At 40.8% G+C, this 19471-nt stretch overlaps 1 long non-coding RNA gene across 7 annotated transcripts in view; it reads right to left on the bottom strand.

Annotated features, from left to right (window-relative positions):
• Nucleotides 1–19471, bottom strand: part of LOC144314572 (uncharacterized) — a 59086-nt gene that overhangs the window by 25706 nt on the left and 13909 nt on the right. The gene's annotated exons all lie outside the window — the stretch shown is intronic.

Raw genomic sequence — 19471 nt, forward strand, 5'->3', positions numbered from 1 at the left:
AGAGGAAGAGGGAGAGAATCTTCAAACACACTCCACACTGGATGTGGAGCCCAATATAAAGCACATTCCCCACTGGATGTGGAGCCCAATATAAAGCTCTATCTCAGGATCCATGAGATCATGACCTGAGCCAAAACCAAAAGCCACTTAACCAACTGAGCCACACAGGCACCCCTGGTGTTTGTTTGTTTGTTTGTTTGTTTGTTTGTTTGTTTCAAGCACAAGAATAAATCTGGTCCTTGTTACTCCAAGTTGGCCAGAATTAGAAATCTTCTCCTCCAGATTCCTTTCCTTTTTTTCCTTTCTTAGACTCTGATCCTCAGAGACAAATTGGCATTGCCCATCCCTAGGATATGTAGGATATGTGGGATACTATAAAGGCAAGAAGACCCCTCAGGCTCTTCCCAGCCTCATAAACCTTTGTGTCTGTTGGCTTGTGGGCCTTGTATCACTCCATAAGTAGAGAGATTCCCCTGCCATAATTAGAACATCTGACCTATGAACCCCACCCAACCTCTATCCTGTTCACTTCTGGGTCCTCATCTGGACAAATCCCTCTCACTTCACTGTTTGGTCCCATTCTTCCAATGATGATGGAGTGACTAATTGGGCAGGACCCAAGGGTGGGAATGGGGTGGGGTCCCTCTTGTTTGAAGCTGGCTGAAAATCAGAAGAGAAGTTCAGCTGTGAGCAGAACCAAGTCTAAATGAGTAAACTGGTTCAGAGCAACATGAGAAAGGAAGCGGAGTTTAGTGAGGTAGGGAGGCTAGTGAGGAAGACATAGGGACCAAAGTGCCCCTGAAGACAGTGAGTTAATAACCACAAACATTTATCTTTCAATACTGAGGAAGCTAAAAGTACCCTCCAGAAGTAAATACTCTATGGATGCTGCCATTAGGCAGCCCTTGACCTGGACCTCTCACCAACCGTTCATCAGCAGTGGGAATACAGCACTCTTGAGACCATGACTCCAGACCTTCTTTCTCTCACTGAAGCTCACTTTCCACCTCACCTACTTCTACCAATATCTGGATTGCTACTATGTCATAGAAAATATATATATTGATCTCTGCCACCAATTCCTGGCACAGAATTCCTAAAACTTTTGGTATTTCTTAAGTGATGAGAACACTAGAGTACCTCTTGTTCTAATATTTGTCTTTGACACCCTCCCTGACATAGATCTCCTAAAATCCTTATAAATTCTTAAGTGATAAGAGCACAAACAGCATTTTTTGTTCCAGTGAAGTGACTCCAGTGGGCTTCTGGATGGGGACTGTTCACCACAAAGACCAAGCCAATGGAATCTCCAGCCCTACCTTTCATCCTTCAAAGAGGAAAGAAAAGCTAAAAATGTAGTTAATAATTGATCATGCCTACTTGAGGAAGCCTCCCTAAAATCCCAATAGTAAAGGATTCAGGGAGCTTCCAGGTTTTGAACACATCCATAACAAAAGGGTGATGCCCCCCCAACTCCATGGGAATAGAAGCTTCTGTACTCAGGACCCTCCCAGACCTTGCCCTATGTAGCTCTTCATCTAGCTACTCATCTGCGTCCTTTATCACATCCTTTAATAAACTGGTAAAGGGAAATAAGTGTTTTCCTGAGTCATGTGAACTGCTCTAGCAAACCAATAGAAACTGAACCCCCAATTTGTAGCCAAACTGGACAGAAGTTTTGGATAACCTGAGGGCCTACTACTTGCATTTGGCACCTGAAGTAAGGGACCACCTTGTGCAGCTGAGCCTTCACTTATAGAATCTGATGTTTTCTCCAGGCTAATAGTGTCAGAACTGAGTTAAACTATAGGATATCCAGCCAGTGTCACAGATAATTGGTTGGTGTGGGGAAAAGCCTTGACACACTTGATAACCAAAAATGTCTGAAGTGAGGTGTGCTGCGTGGGTGGTAAAGGAGCCATGCAGGAAAGCAACACATAGAGGGCAAAACTGAATTTTTCCCTGTGCCCTACAGTCTTTGACTCCATCTTGAAGTGGGGTCCCACACTCCCTTCCCCATTTCAATTAGGGTAAATAGAGATGGAATAAACCCTATTCTCCCACCCCAATCTACCCCAACAGGAGACTCTACTGTTTCTGTAAGACTCTACTGCCTGCTAACTTTTCAGACCAGCGTCACTCTGCAGACCAGATGTTGCCCTGGGCCCAGCCTCGCCTTCAGAGATATTTATTGGACCACATACTATATTTACATCTTTCATTTCCAAAACTTTAAAAATCTGGAGATTTTTACATTAAAAATATTAATTCCCAGCCTATCTTGAAAAATCAGAAGCTGTGGCGACACTGCATTGGCCTTTCTCAATGACAGCTCTGTTCAGATGAGCACTTGTGTCCAGGTGGACACAGCCTCCACCTTCTGGCTTCACTCCCATAATGTGAATTACTGCTTGGTCCACATAGGTATTTGATATTGCCACAGATGGGAACTTGTGCAAGATAAACATGGGCAGATGCTTTTTCTCCTCTTTGTGGAAGTCACAAACATAATGTCCAGATATAAGAGTCATCTTCAAAAAAGCAAGAGCATAAAACATTTGTGCCAAATTATGAACTGTAATGACTTTGCATTGAGAAACACTCCTCTAAGCCTTTTCCTTTAGGCTCCTCACCTGCCTCCATTCTCAGAACTGTGATTCAGTCTTCTGTTCATTTGTCAGGATTTTTACTCTTAAAAGATTTGTTTTAAAACACTTATATACTGACATACAAGTTTTTGGCCACAGTATTGTCATTCTCTGCTTTTAAATCAAAATGGTATGGAAAGTACATCACAAGGAAATTTTGAACCTTAAGAAAATGCATATTTTAGCACATGTTTTCAATTACACTGGAATGACTTTGAAGCTATGGAGACCCAGCTTGGCACAGTGAACAACTGGCCTGGTGACCATCCCCACAACTTTCATCATGTGATATGCATAAGCCTTCCAAACAGAGTCTTCTGAGGTCAGCTTCCAAGTGTCATCTGGCCCAACCTTTTACGAAAAGAGGAAAATATGTATTATCCACCACTCAAGCTCTTACACCAGTGAGTAAATCAGGACACAAGATTCCAAAATTTCATTCGTCCTGAACACTGCATCTCAGAGGCACCAGCCTACCTTCCCACTGTCTTCCATTCAAAACAGAAAAGACAATTAGGGTAAAATTTTGTTTTCTCCATATGTTGGCTTAAAAAAATGGTTTGCACTGAACATCCACCTACGTTGAGTGAGTCTTTCATGTGTCAAAATTGGCACAGTATTTTTTATGGCCAAATGTCATATTATTTTTACCATATTATAGGCAGGAGAGTTCTGGGGGTCCGCTAGGTTTCAGGGATACTTGGTTAGTCCACTAGGAGTCAAATTCACATGACTGGATAGATTCCAAAAAGTCATTCTTTTCAATGAACAGCCTCCCAACCATTCTTTAAGAGGCTGGCAGTTCTGCAGAAGTGCTTATGTGCTGCCTCAAGGATGAAAAACCAAGAGTGAAGGCTCAACTGCCAACCCAGTTTTCAACTAAGGCACTTCTATTTCATCTGTCTTAGTATTAGCTTATTTAGAGTAATATTTCACTTAAAGAAAAATCTAATGTGTAAAAAGTTTGAAAACCATTGCATAAGGACAGATAACATTCAGGCAACCTAAACATTACCCTCAAAAAAAGAGTGTTACAAAAAAGAGTATTAGTATTTACACAGAGTTTTGTTTTGTTTTAATAAGTAGTACACATGACATAACTATTCCTCACTATCCAGAGTTATTTGCTTCCTGAACTTAGTAACAGAAATCTAGATAGACACACGAGCTTCTTCTATTGAGTGACTACAATGAAGCTTGTATTGGCAAGTTCGTGGTGAATCTTCATTTAATGGTATAATTTTGAGCTTTTCATATTTTAATCACTAAACCTCAACCTATGAAGCTTAGGAAGGATGAAGCTTTCTCTGACATCAGAGAAAGGATGTGACCAGACTCTACACAACACACTCATGTTCAAGTCACGTCTAATGCTCGAATCCCCTCAAATTATCATTCTAAGAAAGAAAATATTAACAAAATTCACATTTGGATTTCTGATCATATCTGTGGCCCACAGTTAAAAACACAGAAACACTTGGTTACGTCTGAGTTGAGAAATTGGCTTACCTGTTATAAATGTGAATCCAATAAGCAATTCTTGACCACTAGCGCCATAGGTAACATGGCTCAGCAAAAACCTGAGCTTGTGTCCTGGGGAATGGGAATCTCAGGGCAATGGGACCCCACTGTAAGCCTATATCCATATTTCCCAAGACTAAAACTAGAACTCATGATCAAATTCAACTATGCTTTGGGGAACATTTACACTGAATCTCTAAAACCACTTGCAATGTTTTGATTATACATTTGTCAAAAGCCCTGAGTTCCTATGGGAAGTGTGGAAGCCAGAAGAGAAAGCTGGAAGGAGGGGCCCAGGAGCTGGGCAGGCACACACTTGGCCTGCTTCACCATTTGTTCATTGTGAGCCTTGAGCTTCACAGCTATTTCTCACAGGTGGTGAAACCAAAGCCCAAGAGGTTACTGGACAGGAGTTGGCTAGGTTGGAAGAGTACCCTGGGTTGCTCAGGAACACAGGCAGGAACTTGGGTTTGGAGTCAGTTTCTAAAACTATTTCACAACTTCCAAAACTCTATGTGGTTTTCCTTTAGAAACAAAAACAATATTTCTCATTTCATTTTCTTTTTTGCCAAACATATAGGTTTCATTCAAACATTTACAATCTGACCCAACCCCACTTAATCCTGTAAATATTTTCAGATCAACTTTAGCAGGCATTCTCCATGCACCAACATGAAGCAATAATCTGCACATGAGGTGGATTGAGAGGAGGAGCTAATTCATAAGAGCACAGGATAAACTGAAAACCGGAGGGTGACCATGCCAAGGTGACAGTGGCTAGATGTAAAGGTCATGGGCAAAGGAAATTCCTTCCACCAATCACTAATTTCAATTTATGTTTAAGGTTATTTGTGCTTTCATTATCATAAAAGATGAGTGAGGAAAGATTACATCCTTGATGCCTGTTAAATGCACCCTCAATGATCAATTTCTCCATCTAGGAGTGGACACAAACATCTTAACGCCCACTACTGGAACTGTGGGGTAGATGTCTGCATTTAACTAGACCATAGTCATGTAGCGTGACTTTCTTAAGTCATTACATAGAATCATCAAGACTTTGGCACTAAAGAAACTATGATTTTGGTGAAAGTCCAAGTGAGAAAAAGTATCAAAATGTAAAAATTGCATTTTTTCCTTTATTCTCCCATTTTATGAAATGACTTGTTTTCTTTATTCTTGTCTTTCACTTAGTGATCATTTATTTAATCACCATGTCCCCCCTTGGGGAGGCCAGAAAACTTCAGACTCTAGCACGAGGGTGGGAGTTGACATATAATTTCCAGACATCCATGCTAGATCCAAAAGAGCTGCCAAGTTGTCTAATTGCCCCATAAGTCACATTTATGAAGCCCTGAATCCTTATTTCCCATATCCAGAAAATGATTTTTGTCAAGAAAGTCTTTCCAATACTATCATTAAGTTCCTTCTCTAGTTTAGCCAAACATTAGACTCACAAGGTGAAGGGCTGAGTCTCAGGGGCTGGTGGTGACTGAAGAAAAGAAGTTGAAAATTGGTAGAGACCAAGCAGTCCCCTTCTCAATGGCCCCAGGCTCTCAGGCACAGACCCAGTGAGTCACAAAGGGACACAGCTGAGTGTTGTTAATGGTCAAAGGGAAAACAGAGCAGAGGAAATGAAATTAAAGAAACCGAAGTATTATCACCGTATTTTATCACATCAAACTTAGGGAAATATGCTCTCCTTCCTGATTTTGTTAAATGAAGTGTTTCTGTAGCTAATGCTGCATTTGCTTTCTTCATTTTCTTTTTCTTATTGGTATTCTCTAGATTAATGTAGTGGTGCTAGACCAGTGCTGTGGAGCCAAATAAGCATGTGTACTGGATGCCAGAAAAGGTTAAATATTAGTTCATGTCTTCATAAATATTAGCATCCTAATTTTTAAAATATGAAAGGTAGAGAAAGAGAAAAGCACATCAGAGGCTTCCCCTAGTTCCAGAAGAAAAATCAGGGAAAAAGGATGGGGATGAGGCTATGGACAGCTGGGTACAGGGACAAGCTCCAGGACATGTTGTTCTCCGTGCATCACCCAGCTGCTGGCAAGCAGCCACTGCTCCCTCCCTGGGATCCTCGATCTGCCCAGGCAAGGCCAGTGCATTTTATCCTGAGTAGCATCTTCTCTCAGGAAGTGCAAATAATTAAGCCATGATTGCTTATCCTTTCAAAGCACGGACAAAGAAAACTACAGAGTGGAAATGGAGACTTTGCAAATGAAAGCCAAATTTCTGCATCTTTGGCTAAGACTTTTTAAAAAATGATATGATCTCAATGTTATACATTAATGAGCACTTGGTTATACATTAATGAGCACTTGGCTATCAGTATTATTTCCATTCTTATAATCTAACACTAGCTCCAAGCCTTTGAGCCTCTGATCCCAGTAGGCCTGTGGAGTTATTACCTCCAGACAGGAAATCTTTGTGTCTACAGATTAAATAATAAATAAATAGATTGATATGCATACCACTTTTTCAAGTGTTTGTAAATGCCTTTATAAATGATAAAATACAAATTTATGAAAGCATTACTAAATTCAGGTCACCTTTTATATTTATATATTTGTCAACGATTTCACATAAAAATATAACTATCGGGCAGCCCAGGTGGTTCAGCGGTTTAGCGCCCGCCTTCAGCCCAGGGCGTGATCCTGGAGACCTGGGATCGAGTCCTACGTAGGGCTCCCTGCACGGAGCCTGCTTCTCCCTCTGCCTGTGTCTCTGCCGCTCTGCGTGTGTATGTGTGTGTGTGTGTGTGTGTGTGTGTGTGTGTGTGATGAATAAATAAAGAAAATCTTTTAAAAAAATAACTATCATATAGCAGGTTCACTGGGAGTCTTATCTTTCTTTACTTTCTTTCAACTTCATTCCAATTCTGAGTTTCCATCCTTCTGGACAAGCCAGAAATTCAATCTGGTTTTCTCTAGATTCCCCTCACCCACATGTGAGGCTAGTCTTACATCATTCATTCTGCCCAGTCGTTATGTTGAGTATGGAAATCTTCAATGGGCCTGGATGTCGGCAACTTGGGACCCAATTCCACTGGACGCAACCAGCAGCTTCTGAGGCCTGTCACCTGTCAGGACCAAGACATAGACTCCTCCAACTCTAGGCTTCAAATAAGAAGGGAGTAAAATATATAAGGGAACAAACTCAGTATTTCTATTGATTATGCTACTATCATCTTGTATTAGTCATGGTCTAGTTAGGAGACAGAAACCACACAATAATTTTAATAGGGAGACTTTAATATAAAGAATTATTAACCATAACAGGGGGTTGACTATCAAGGGATAAAGAGAACTCTAATGAATACCCAAGAGATGAAGGAGAATGCCCAATGAAAGAACAAACTTGAAAAGGAGAGCACTCCCCCTTCCAAGGCTAGGATTCAGATCTCACTAAAAGGTGTGATTGAAGCCCATTGGGTGGTGGAGAAACTCTCTGGATTGACCTGAGCCAGAGCTGGTCCACAGTGTCTAGCAAAGGTTGGAAGGCAGGGTAACATGGGCTGGGACTGGCCAGCGGGAAACACCCCACCAAGGTGAAAGAGGATCACAGCTGAGAACCCAACATCTCGAGTGCCTGTTAGACCCACTGAGAATCTACCAGCACAGATGCTACTGAAACTTGGCGGGGGAGGGGTGCACCACTAGATGTCCACCACTTGTGCCACTGACTACCACAGTAAGACTTAAAAAAAATCACACCAGTACAGTAAGTAATGCCCATCCTCCTCTACTTGCTGCAGTGCCCTGCCTTAGCTATATTTGCTATGGCCAAATTGCTCTAAGGCAAAATGAAGCCAAATGCTTCACCACCCACTGGAGTTCATGTGGCCAAGATTACTTGAGAGATTCCATGGTTCTCCATTCTGTAAGAGATCATTAATAAAGCAGCTTCTAGAACCCAGACATTTAACCAAGGAGACAAATCACAGCATGCTTGATGAAACTTGGAAATGCTTCTACCCTCCCGTGATGGAAAGTTCCCAGGCTTGCCTGGCCCTTCTGAAACTTGGGCAAAAGCCCCCAGCCTCTCCCGTCACCAGTTTGCCAACATGCCCAACTTCCAGCATAGTCACAGTTCTATACCAGAAGGTTCCTCATCAGTAGGGGTTCCATGAAGGGGCTGAAAAGAGGGCCTTCCTTCCCTCACCCCACCCCATCATTGTTACCAACAGCCCTCTTCCACATTCTTTGGTGAATAAAGGAAAGATTTTTTCCATCTTGTATAAAGTACTGTGCAAATGCAGCTACTGGTCATGTCCCCAGCCCTATGCCCTTCTAGCTTGATAGCCAACCTATGGACAAGCTCTGCAGGTTCATCCTATAGAAAATTCTGGCATCTCTGCCACCAAGAATTCCCACCTTCACCCCCACCAGAGAGGCTTCAGTGGGGTCCACCCAACTCAGGTGATAGATTTGGAAGGATACATCTCAGTCCTCACTGATTTGAACTGGGAGCTGGATGTCCCACCATCCCACTACCAGCCACTTTCTGAGCAAGAGGGAGGCCAGAAAGCAGCAGCCTCCCAAACTCACTACTCTTCTCACTCTTTCCAAGGTAAGCCAATTCTTCTCTAATGAGAAGAATTTTATGACAATAAAGAACTGGAAAATTGTGAATATTTAAAGAATAAGAATTTTAAAAGAGTTGCTCGTATCTGAATTTCCATTTGGCATGTTCAGAGATGTACCCCCTCTTTAGAGCAAGAATTCAGGAAAAAAAAAAAAAAAGTTGTTTGGCTTTGATCCCAAATGAGGAACTGGTTATTTTGGAGAGGCTTTTTTTATTCAATTTGAGGGGGTTTGGGTTGGTTTGTTCATTTTTTTAGGGAGTGGGTTTTTTGGTTCATTGGTTGGTTGGCATTTTAAATCCATGGACACTAGTTCAGTTTTGAAAGACAACTTTGCCCACAGGTACTGACTTAAAAATACAAACTCAGTGACTCAGAACTCAGAGACCAGAAAGAAAAAGGAAACTTCCAGCCATCTCTCAGTGTTCTTGCATACATGTTAAGGGATTATTTTCCCTTGAAGTAGTCTGAATGGAAGAAAGAAAGAAAGAAAGAAAGAAAGAAAGAAAGAAAGAAAGAAAAAAGAAAGGAAGGAAGGAAGGAAGGAAGGAAGGAAGGAAGGAAGGAAGGAAGGAAGGAAAAGAGAAAGAAAGAAGAAAGAAAGAAAGAAAGAAAGAAAGAAAGAAAGAAAGAAAGAAAGAAAGAAAAAAGAAAGGAAGGAAGGAAGGAAGGAAGGAAGGAAGGAAGGAAGGAAGGAAGGAAGGAAGAGAGAAAGAAAGAAGAAAGAAAGAAAGAAAGAAAGAAAGAAAGAAAGAAAGAAAGAAAGAAAGAAAGAAAGAAGAAGAGAAAGAGAAGGAAGAAGGAAGGAAATAAAGGAAAAAAAGGAAATAAAAATATTGGTTCTTGGAGTTTCTTTTTTGGACTGGGGTAGAAAGACTTCTTAAAATACTATTATATTCCAAAATATTAAGAATTTAGCAATTTACTGTTATAAAACTTAAGCCCTATGGAGATCACTCCTTTAAAAAAAAGAAATATATAAAGAAAGAAATAGGGAGTTGGGTTTAAATTTGGAATATACAATTCGGTAGTATGGCCAGAACATTAAGGTGCAGGTAAAGCTTTTTCTAAACACAGAGAAAAAGCTTAGCATTGTAGAATTACAGTCAGCAAGGAAATAAGAGCACAGCTGTTAACATTCAGATTTGAAACATATGACTGCTTTGGGATTTATTCTTTATTGGAATTCACAAATTGCTAAAACGAGGACCAATAACCATTCTCCTTGGCAACGATTTTCTTCTGTTCTTAGAACACCCCCCCTGTGAGAGCGGTACTGAGCAGCCACTTCTGACCCTAGAGAAGCCTCAACAAAACAGTCAACTTCTGGAAGTGGGGAACAGCTTCACTGGCCCCAAGGACAATACAGTGGACTAAGTATTTAACTAAGAAATCAAGTTTCTTTGTCCAAATTCTTCTACTGATGCTGAGTAAAATGGGAAAATAACAGTACCTCCCTTCTATGGTTGTCATGAGAATTAAATGGGTTGACAGTTGTACAGCACACAGCTCTGTGCCTGGCACACAGTAGGCACTTACTTGGTGTTTGCTCTGACCTCACTTCATATGCCTGGCCACTCTACTTTAAAACTCTGCAAAATCATTCTCTGCATTTTCCAATGTGTGCATTTTCTACAAATGTATGCAATTCTAGCAACCAGAGGCTACAAAAATTCCATTATTCTGCAACATTACATATCCCCTTTGAAAGTGAGACATCTGGGAGTGACTTAATCTTTCTCCTCTTTGTGAACAGTCATCTTAATTAATCTAAAATAGTGGAAAAATCAGAGGACCTCTCATCTTGAGCTATAGGGAGGCCCTGAGGTCTGGATACAGAGGAAAATTAACATCGTAAATAATATATTACATATTGATATTACATTACAGTCCACCACATGTAAAATGGTATCACGTGTTATATTCAGTATAACTTCTCTTAATGCAATGCACAGGTAAATTGCAACGGACACAGTACATTAGGGCAGCATCTCCTCCTGCCCCTATGCCTGCTTCAGCGATGCATTGCCTCAGATGACCTGTGTCTCTGATTTTCATTGACTAAACGTGTAATCAAGGGCATTCAGATCTAGCAAGCATGTTGCCTTCTCCCATTGGCCACATTATCTACTCTGATTTGGGAAATTAATCATCTAATCACTTTGGTGTAATGGGGTGACATGTTTTTCTGCTGGAATGACTCAGTGACCTTCCTCAACAGCCTTCAAGTGCATGCATTCATTATCGACCACATAAAAGTCAAATATGTCAGACAATTGTCTGTGTTAGCAAACTTTATGGGTCCCTGTCTATGGACCCAAGTATTCTGATATATCTGGACATGGCCTGAGGACTCTTTCAGGTGTCTCTTTGCTTTAAAGGTCAGAAGCCTTCTGCCAAAAGATTCATCTTCAAGAAGAAAGGAACAGGTGCTTCAAAGATTGGACCAAGAAAAACTCTTTTCAGTTAAAGAGAGGGATAATTATGAGTACCTCTCTGTTCCCCAAGGGGCCCCCCAAGAGCAGGCTTTGCTGAGCCCTGCAGAGACCAGTTTGACCAAATTGACCAAGTTTTTATCCTGGAAAGATATTGTGACCCAGCCATGCTATCTTAAGATCATGTAGCGAGACCCATTACCCCGTTAGCTATGGCCCCAAACATCCTAAAGTCATGAAAACTTAAAAACACAAAGACCACTTGATGGGCAGAACCTTAAGAGAATCATCTTATGAGTGTCAAGAAATATCTTGAGAATGTTCCTCCTACATAATCTGTCAACTCCAAAATTACAACTTCCTATCCCTTCTCACTATTCCATGCTCGGTTCAATGTACATGGTGGCCCCATGATAACTGGCAGTAAAAGGGAGAGGAATGAATGTTACAGACCACATGATCATATAATTTATTTTCAAAATCAGGAAACTTCTGGGGTTATAAAGGAGTACTATCAAATTCATGCCAGGGCTGTTCTAGGCAAACCAGCATCTGATCACCCTATGAGTCTGAAAATTGTAGGAGAGAACATTTGTCTCTCTAACATTAGCCTTTTGTCCTAATCAACTTTTTATCCCATCACATAGTCTTGCTCTTTTAGATACATCGTTAGCCATTCAAAGCAAAAATCCAAGCTTTCTAGACATTTTGATGAATTCTGACAAAACTAGAAAATCCTAAATAATAATCCTATATGTTTATCCTGGACCTTTCTCACTTGCATTCTTACTTCACAGAGATTTAGAGAGACATACTTCGGGATCCCTGGGTGGCGCAGTGGTTTGGCGCCTGCCTTTGGCCCAGGGCGCGATCCTGGAGACCCGGGATCGAATCCCACGTCGGGCTCCCGGTGCATGGAGCCTGCTTCTCCCTCTGCCTGTGTCTCTGCCTCTCTCTCTCTCTCTCTCTCTCTGTGACTATCATAAAATAAATAAATAAAAATTTAAAAAAAAAAAAGAGAGACCTACTTCCAACAAAAAAGATGCAAGTGGTTATCCATTCAAAACAATCTTACCTTAGAGAGCTGCCTCTTATTCATCCAAAACAAAAACAAACAAAAAAACACAGTTATGAAATGCCAGACATGCTTCTAGGTATTGGGTGACACAGCTTTTAAAAACACAAGACTATCACCCAGCTCAGGGAATTTTACATGCAGTGAGGGAAGCAGCTAATGAATAAGCAAATAGATCACTGTGGGATTAGCCGATGGAGTTGTCACCCCAAGATGGATGGAGGGAGAGTCTACTGTAGTAACAGAGGTCTAGGAAGACATCTCTGAGAAGTGACATTTGATCTGAGTGCAGGACGGACACTGGCCAGTGTAACAAGGCCCTTTCACAGATCACATCAATTTCAATTCCAGCCCTACACCAACTTTTCTTGTTTCCTCCTAGTTTGGGAAGATCAGGGACTCCTCTATGATTTTCTCTGAAATGGAATGAATACAGATGAAAAGCAAAAGGAGTTTCCACTGCACACTTGAGGAATCATGGGAAATAGAACTATCACCATCAGTCAGCCTAAAGCAGCCATGGGGTGCCTGAATGACCCACTACTGAGTGTGATTTTCATCAGCCACAAGGGCCTGTGCACTTTTAGCATTCCTGGGGGTGGGCATCAGTCAGTGGAGTCTGTACCCAGAGAAGTCCTGAGGACAGGCAGTGCTTGCTGGGCTTGGCTAACCACAGTATTTTCTCAGGGCAACTTTGAGCCCATGTCTATGCCAAAGTCAGCCTGAAAGGCAGTTTTCTGGACCCATCATGTTCCTGGCATCTTTCCTAGCCTCTGGTGGCCGCTGGTCCCACTGACCTATCCACTCTTGTGTTTAGGTTACTCCTGCATTCAATGTCTATTTCCCCTGCTGGCAGTGTCACATTGTGACTTCTGATCCCGATGTCCTTGACTAATCAGAGTAATCGAAGCCTCTCTCTTCCAAACCTGAGCCACAAGTCACTGTCAGCATAGAGCTGGTCTGGGCGCTGCTTATTGTAAGCTTTCTGTACCTCTCTTGCTTTCCAAACTCTGGGTCAGGATCCCTACACTCCTCTCCACAGTCTGTAACATGTGATTTTTGGAAATGTAACCAAAAGAAAAGTCTGAATAGAGCCCAGCAAGAGCCAAAAGAAATGGAATAATGAAGTATGTCCTGCTATTCAGCCTGGGTCTGTTACTGTGCCCAAATGTGGCTTTGCCTTCTACAGTATTTAGATCATACTGTTGACTCATGTTCCATAAGGACAGATTCGATTTATCCATGTAGCCTCTTCTACTCCACACTGACATTCATTCTCATCCTCCCTTCCTTTGCCTCCGGGAACCTCCTGCCCAAAGGCAGTTTTTGTAACAGCACATTTGATTGGACTATTGTTCACAGTTAATTCATCCAATTGTTCTTTATTAACTCTCCTTTGATTGCTTTCAGATGTTTTTCTACTTGTTGAGATAGGTAATAGGGTTTTTGTTCCTCTGTTACATATTATAATATGGTTATTTGCCATAACATTTGGATCCTCAATAGATCTTTTTTCAGGTATTCTTACCACTTGACATCAGGTAATGTCCAGTAACTATAGCAAACTGATAAATAGCACTTACTATATTCCAGGCACTGTTCTAAGGACCTTACGTTCATTAACTCATCAAATCCTCAAAACTCTAACACGTAGGTATTATTATAACAATTTACAGATGAAGAAACTGAACCACAGAGAAGTTAAGTAACACAGCCTCACATAGCTAATAGTGCTGAACTCATAGTATTTTTTCCTTGGCACTCAAACTCAATAGTAAAATTTCACATTATTTTTGTTCATGTTTAATTACCATCAAATCCCTATCTATTTTCTAAAACAGGAGAAAAAGATCAGACCAAAATAATCATAAACATAGTCAAAATGATACCAATCATCCCCTTTAGATTGAGTGATTAAGTTGAATTGTTTGTACCTCTGTTCTCTTCAGAGAACAAGTAGTTCCCTTCTAGAGAAATGACTCAGATACATTAGCTTCTCCAGGATGCTACGCTATGATTGAACTTATCAACGTTTAGGAGATTTTTTTTTTTTGAGATTTTTTTTTTGATCCAAGTTCTATAGCTTGGCATATCCAACTTTCCACTATCTGTGTCCAGCTTCCTTCTTCCTAGTCTTATCTCTTGCTCCTCCCCCACCCCTTTACCCCTTCCAGGAGGCTCCTTCTCAAAACTATGTCCATTCCATTGGCCCAGAATGCTCTACCCATCTCTCCACCAATTTTTCTCTCACTCTTGGTTAATTTGTGGTTCTCTCAAAATTATACATGTAACTTTCTTAAAAATAGTTCTATAAATCTTACAGTAAAGAAAAACAATCATCCTCTGCCCAATTTTTCCACACCCCCAAGTCTTAACTATGTTCAACTCTTTGAACTGTGTCTTCTCTATATTCTAAACAATGTTCATTAAATGGATTAGGATTATGTTCATTTGCAAGTAACAGAAAACCTTTCTAGAGTGACTTAAACAAGCAAGGAATTCATTTATTTCATATAAAAAGAAGCCCACAGGGCAGCCCCGGTGGCACAGCGGTTTAGCACCACCTTCAGCCCAGGGTGTGATCCTGGAGACCCTGGATCGAGTCCCACGGCAGGCTCCCTGCATGGAGCCTACTTCTCCCTCTGACTGTGTCACTGCCTCTCTCTCTCTCTCTCTCTCTCCCTGTCTCTCATGAATAAATAAATAAAATCTTAAAAAAAAAAAAAAAAAGAAGAAGAAGAAGCCCACAAATAGACATTCCAAGGCAGGCATGAGTCTCAACAGGTTCTTCAGAAACCAGGCTCTTTTTACCTTTCTATTCCACCTTCTTTGCTTGTGACATCATCACAAGATGGTGGCTCTTACCTCCAGGCGCTGTGCCCACATTCCAGGAAAAAAAAAAAGAATAGAGAAGGACAGAGATATCTTTCCTAGTAAGACTTTGCCTTTTACTTGAAAAGGAATATCCTCTGCAAGAACTTCTGCCTATGTTTTGTCTAGTCTTTTCAAAGTTATCTGTTGGGGGCAGGATGGAAGACTGGGAGTGGGGAGAGTTCTGCTTCTCAAATTGTCTTTTTCCTCTTCCTTTTTTTATTTGTGTTTGTCATTTGTTTGTTATTGATCTGCCTTTTAATGTTGGAAACTTTCCCCTAAGTCTCAAGATCTTTGTGTCTGCTCAATCATATTTAAGAGTAAATCTCAGATAAACTGTTTAGAATTCTGTGTGCATGGTAGGACTTGTGGACAGGGGGTTACATGGTGAGGAAATTGGGATGTAGTTTTCACTGGACATGCACAGTTGTTAGTATATAAAGGCCTTTTCTCTCAGGTTGCTTAGTTTCCCCAGAAGAGAACTCCAGCATTCTGCTTGGGGTATGTGAGTATGGTTGCCAGTACCCCGAACAAGACTGGGGAAGGTTCTAGTGTGTCTCACTATCCAATGTGTAGCCTCCAGCCTTAACTGAGCCTGATGCCCCTCAGGATATCTTCACAGAGTAACCATACACTCTTCTGCTCAGCAGAGGAGGTGTAGCTGCTTAATGGTATGGGATGGAGGGGAACCCTAAACGCTTCTCTGCAGACTTTCAACCTGTCTTCCCATCCCAGCTGCACCTGCATCTTCAGAGATACTTGCAGCTCCAGATCCTGAGCCATTCTGGCAGCTGCACAGAGCAGCAGCATCCTGGCTCTTCCTTCTCCTGCTTGTGTATCCAGTGTACCTGCTCTGCTAGGTCAGTTCTAATTTATCCAGATATTATTCGGCCTCAAAAATAGATCCCATTCATCTCTACTCCTGATTTATCATTTACAATTTAAAAACAAAATTTAAATCACCATATGGTTGTTTGAATGGGGATTCCAGAGGAAGCAGGGGTTAATCCACCAAATTCATCCAGAACTCAGATTGGGGGTATCAGAATGCAGTCATCCCTCAAGGCCAAGTGCAAATGTCTGCTCCTCTGCAAAGCTGTCCCCACTTCTTCTCCACTCTCCACCCTATAAATTAATGTCTTCCTTTCTATAGTGCTCAGTATACCCTTCCATTACCCCTCTTATCACTCAATGTCACAATGAGGGCTTCCCACAGCTCTCCTCTGCTAGACAGCAAGCCCTACAAAGACAGAGATGGTTTAATGTTCATCTTCATATTCTTACTTCCTGGCTCTCTGCTTGCCTAAGTAAGTTCTTTATATTTTTTGACAGATTAATGAAGCCTGATTTTAAAAATAATGGACTAAGAGACAGGCGTTCAGTATTCCGATCTGAGCTATAGTGCTGAAATAGTTATCACCTTATGTGTATGTCTTAGTCAGCTAGGGCTACTACAATGAAATACCATAGACTATATAGATACAGACATTTATTTCTCACAGTTCTGGATTCTGGAAGCCCAAGACCAAGGGGCTGGCAGACTCAGCTCCTGGCAAGAGCCCTCTTCCTGGTTTGCAGACAGCCACCTTCCCACTGTGTGTGCAATGGGACAGGGAGCTAGAGCAAACTCTGATCTCGTGGTTTCATCCTCTCCATGTAAGGGCCCTAACCACATTACTGGGGGCCCCACTCTCATGACCTCATATAAACCTGATTACTCCTCAAAGTCCCTACCTCCAAATACCACTAGATTGGAGGTTAGGGTGTCAACATATGAATTTGGGGAGGGTCAAATGGGTGGAAGAAGATGCAAGCATTCAGTACAAAATAGTTTATTTTTCTAGTTGAAAAACAGTGCTCAATAATTGGTGGTTATTTTTATTGTCAGTATCTCTAAATGGTGAGAATATTCACATCTCACTTTAGAAGGCAAACAATATGCTTTACTGAGGGAGGGAAGTTCAAGATTAGGAGGACACAGTAGGTGGCTATGCGCCAGACTGCCTCAAGTATAGAGTGGGAAATATTCTGGCATTAAAGGTAGTTCAGCCACTGAGATGGCCAGTTGTTTTTATTTTTCAGTGTCTTTCTGTGCTGTAAAGTAAAAACAGTATTTACTCTTAATCAGTAAGTTTGCACTTTGCCTAAAGTTGCCTTCATTAAAAATGTTAGCAAGCCTTCCTTAAAATTCTTACCAGTTAGTGACTTTGGTCATGTGAAATTTCTACCTAGCTATTCTGATGACACACTAATGCTGTGGGTGCCTTTATTTTACAGAAAAAGAAATACATGTGAAAGGCTAAAATGATATATAGGTGGCTAAGATATATGTAACTACACATAGCTTGCCTCTAAATTCAAATTCCTTCCTCAAGGTGCTACTGGGATACAAGTGCATTCCAGGATCTACATCTCCTGTATTTAATAATAGTATTCAGAAATACTATTAAAGACCATAGGCCCAAAATGGAGTTACATATGCTAAGCCCCGCATCACCATGAGACTTAATGACAATTTCAGCTCTCATAGAAATGGACTCTTAAACCAGTCATCAGGAATCACCAGATCAGTATTAGGTAATCTGCCTGATTTACCCTTCCATCACTTAAAGTAAAATAACTTCACAATAACCAATCTGCTTTTTGGCCGAGTACCACTTCTTTGTCCCTACTCCCTTCTGCCTATAAAATCTCTTGCCTTGTATAGCTCTTCAGAGCTCCCATCTGCTAGATTGGATGCTGCCTGATTCGTGAATTGCTGAATAAAGCCAATAAGATGTTTATATTTCATTGAGTTGAATTTTGTTTTCTGACAGTACTTACTATTAAACTGAATTATCACATTTCATTTGTGGATGGTGAGGACAAGAACTAATATCTTCTAATTAAATATTGTCCTTGTTCCTAAAAACCATCCAGAAAAACTATGAATTGATGTGAGAATCACTGATTCCAGTCTTAAATCTCACAATACTCTCACTTGTATCCATTATAATTGAGCTCACATACTCAAATAAAGAAGGAAGAACTAAGCCACAGAGATTGCAACTCTTCCATGGAAATGTCCCTACACACAACAAAGCCACAAATCATGTCTGATTGGTTAGCCATTTCATGGAACTTTCTCTGCACACAACAAAGCCTCTGATGTCTAATTGCTTAGCCAAAGTTTTCTCTCAGAAAAATACTTTGGTTTCTGCTAGAGATTCCCTCCCTTTCATGCTTCCTGCTTTGAACACACAGAAACCTGGACACTATAAGAAAGACAAGGAAGGAACCTGCACAAAGAGAAAAAGCTCAGGTTGCAAATGAGGAAGCAGAGATACAGGTGGATGCCCTTCTGTGAGCACCTAACACCTGGAGCTGCTGTGGAGATGGAGAGCCAGTGCTGTGACCATGACCATGACCACATTCAGAGCAGAGCCTGGCCCACCAAGAGTAATCACAGCTCTTACTTCAGCAAGAAAAACATTTAGCCCAGAAAGGAAAAGAACACTTGAAGCAATGATGACCTCGCACAAACACAACAAAAGACTTGAAGAATCTAAAAAAAACCCCCCTCTCTCAAAATAAAGACAACAACTCACTTTTAGACTACAAAGGTGGGACTAAAACAATACACAACAATGGAAGATGGCAAGTGAGTTTATTAATTAATTTGTTTGTTTGTTTACTTATTTATTTTAAGTAGGCTCCTTGACCAATTTGGGGCTCAAACTCACATCCCTGAGATTAAGAGTCACATGTTCTGTCAACTGAGACAGCCAGGAGGCCCAGATGACAACTGTATTTAAAGAGAAGTCAAGCATTCTAAGGTCACTGTCTTTTCAAAAGTAGGAAAGAGATATTTATTAACTTTAGATATTGTTAGAAATATATATACATATATAAACAGAAACAATGCATAATTTCCAAATGAGTAAAAGAACAAAATGGAAACTATTAAAAGAGAGAGTGAGAGAAGAAAGGAAAAAAGAAAAATATGTATCTTTTACTTCAAAGGAATGCAGTAAAGAAAAAATAAGAACCAAAGAAAAACACAGTAGTTACAAAATGAAATGATAGAAGTCTACATATGTAGTAACTACAATAAATATAAATGTATTTGATCTACCAATTAAAAGACAAACTCCCAGATTTATTTCTTTATTTTTTGACTATCTAGTCTTTCGCTTAAAAATTTGACATTAAGGGGAACCTGGGTGACTTAGTCAGTTGAACATCTAACTCTTGATCTCGGCTCAGGTCTTGAACTCATGGTCATGAGTTCAAGCCCTGCACTGGGCTCCATGCTGCATGTGGAGCCTATTTATAAACAAATGGGACA

The sequence above is a fragment of the Canis aureus genome, chromosome 1 (genome assembly GCF_053574225.1).
Source record: "Canis aureus isolate CA01 chromosome 1, VMU_Caureus_v.1.0, whole genome shotgun sequence".
NCBI classification, from domain to species: Eukaryota; Metazoa; Chordata; class Mammalia; order Carnivora; family Canidae; genus Canis; species Canis aureus.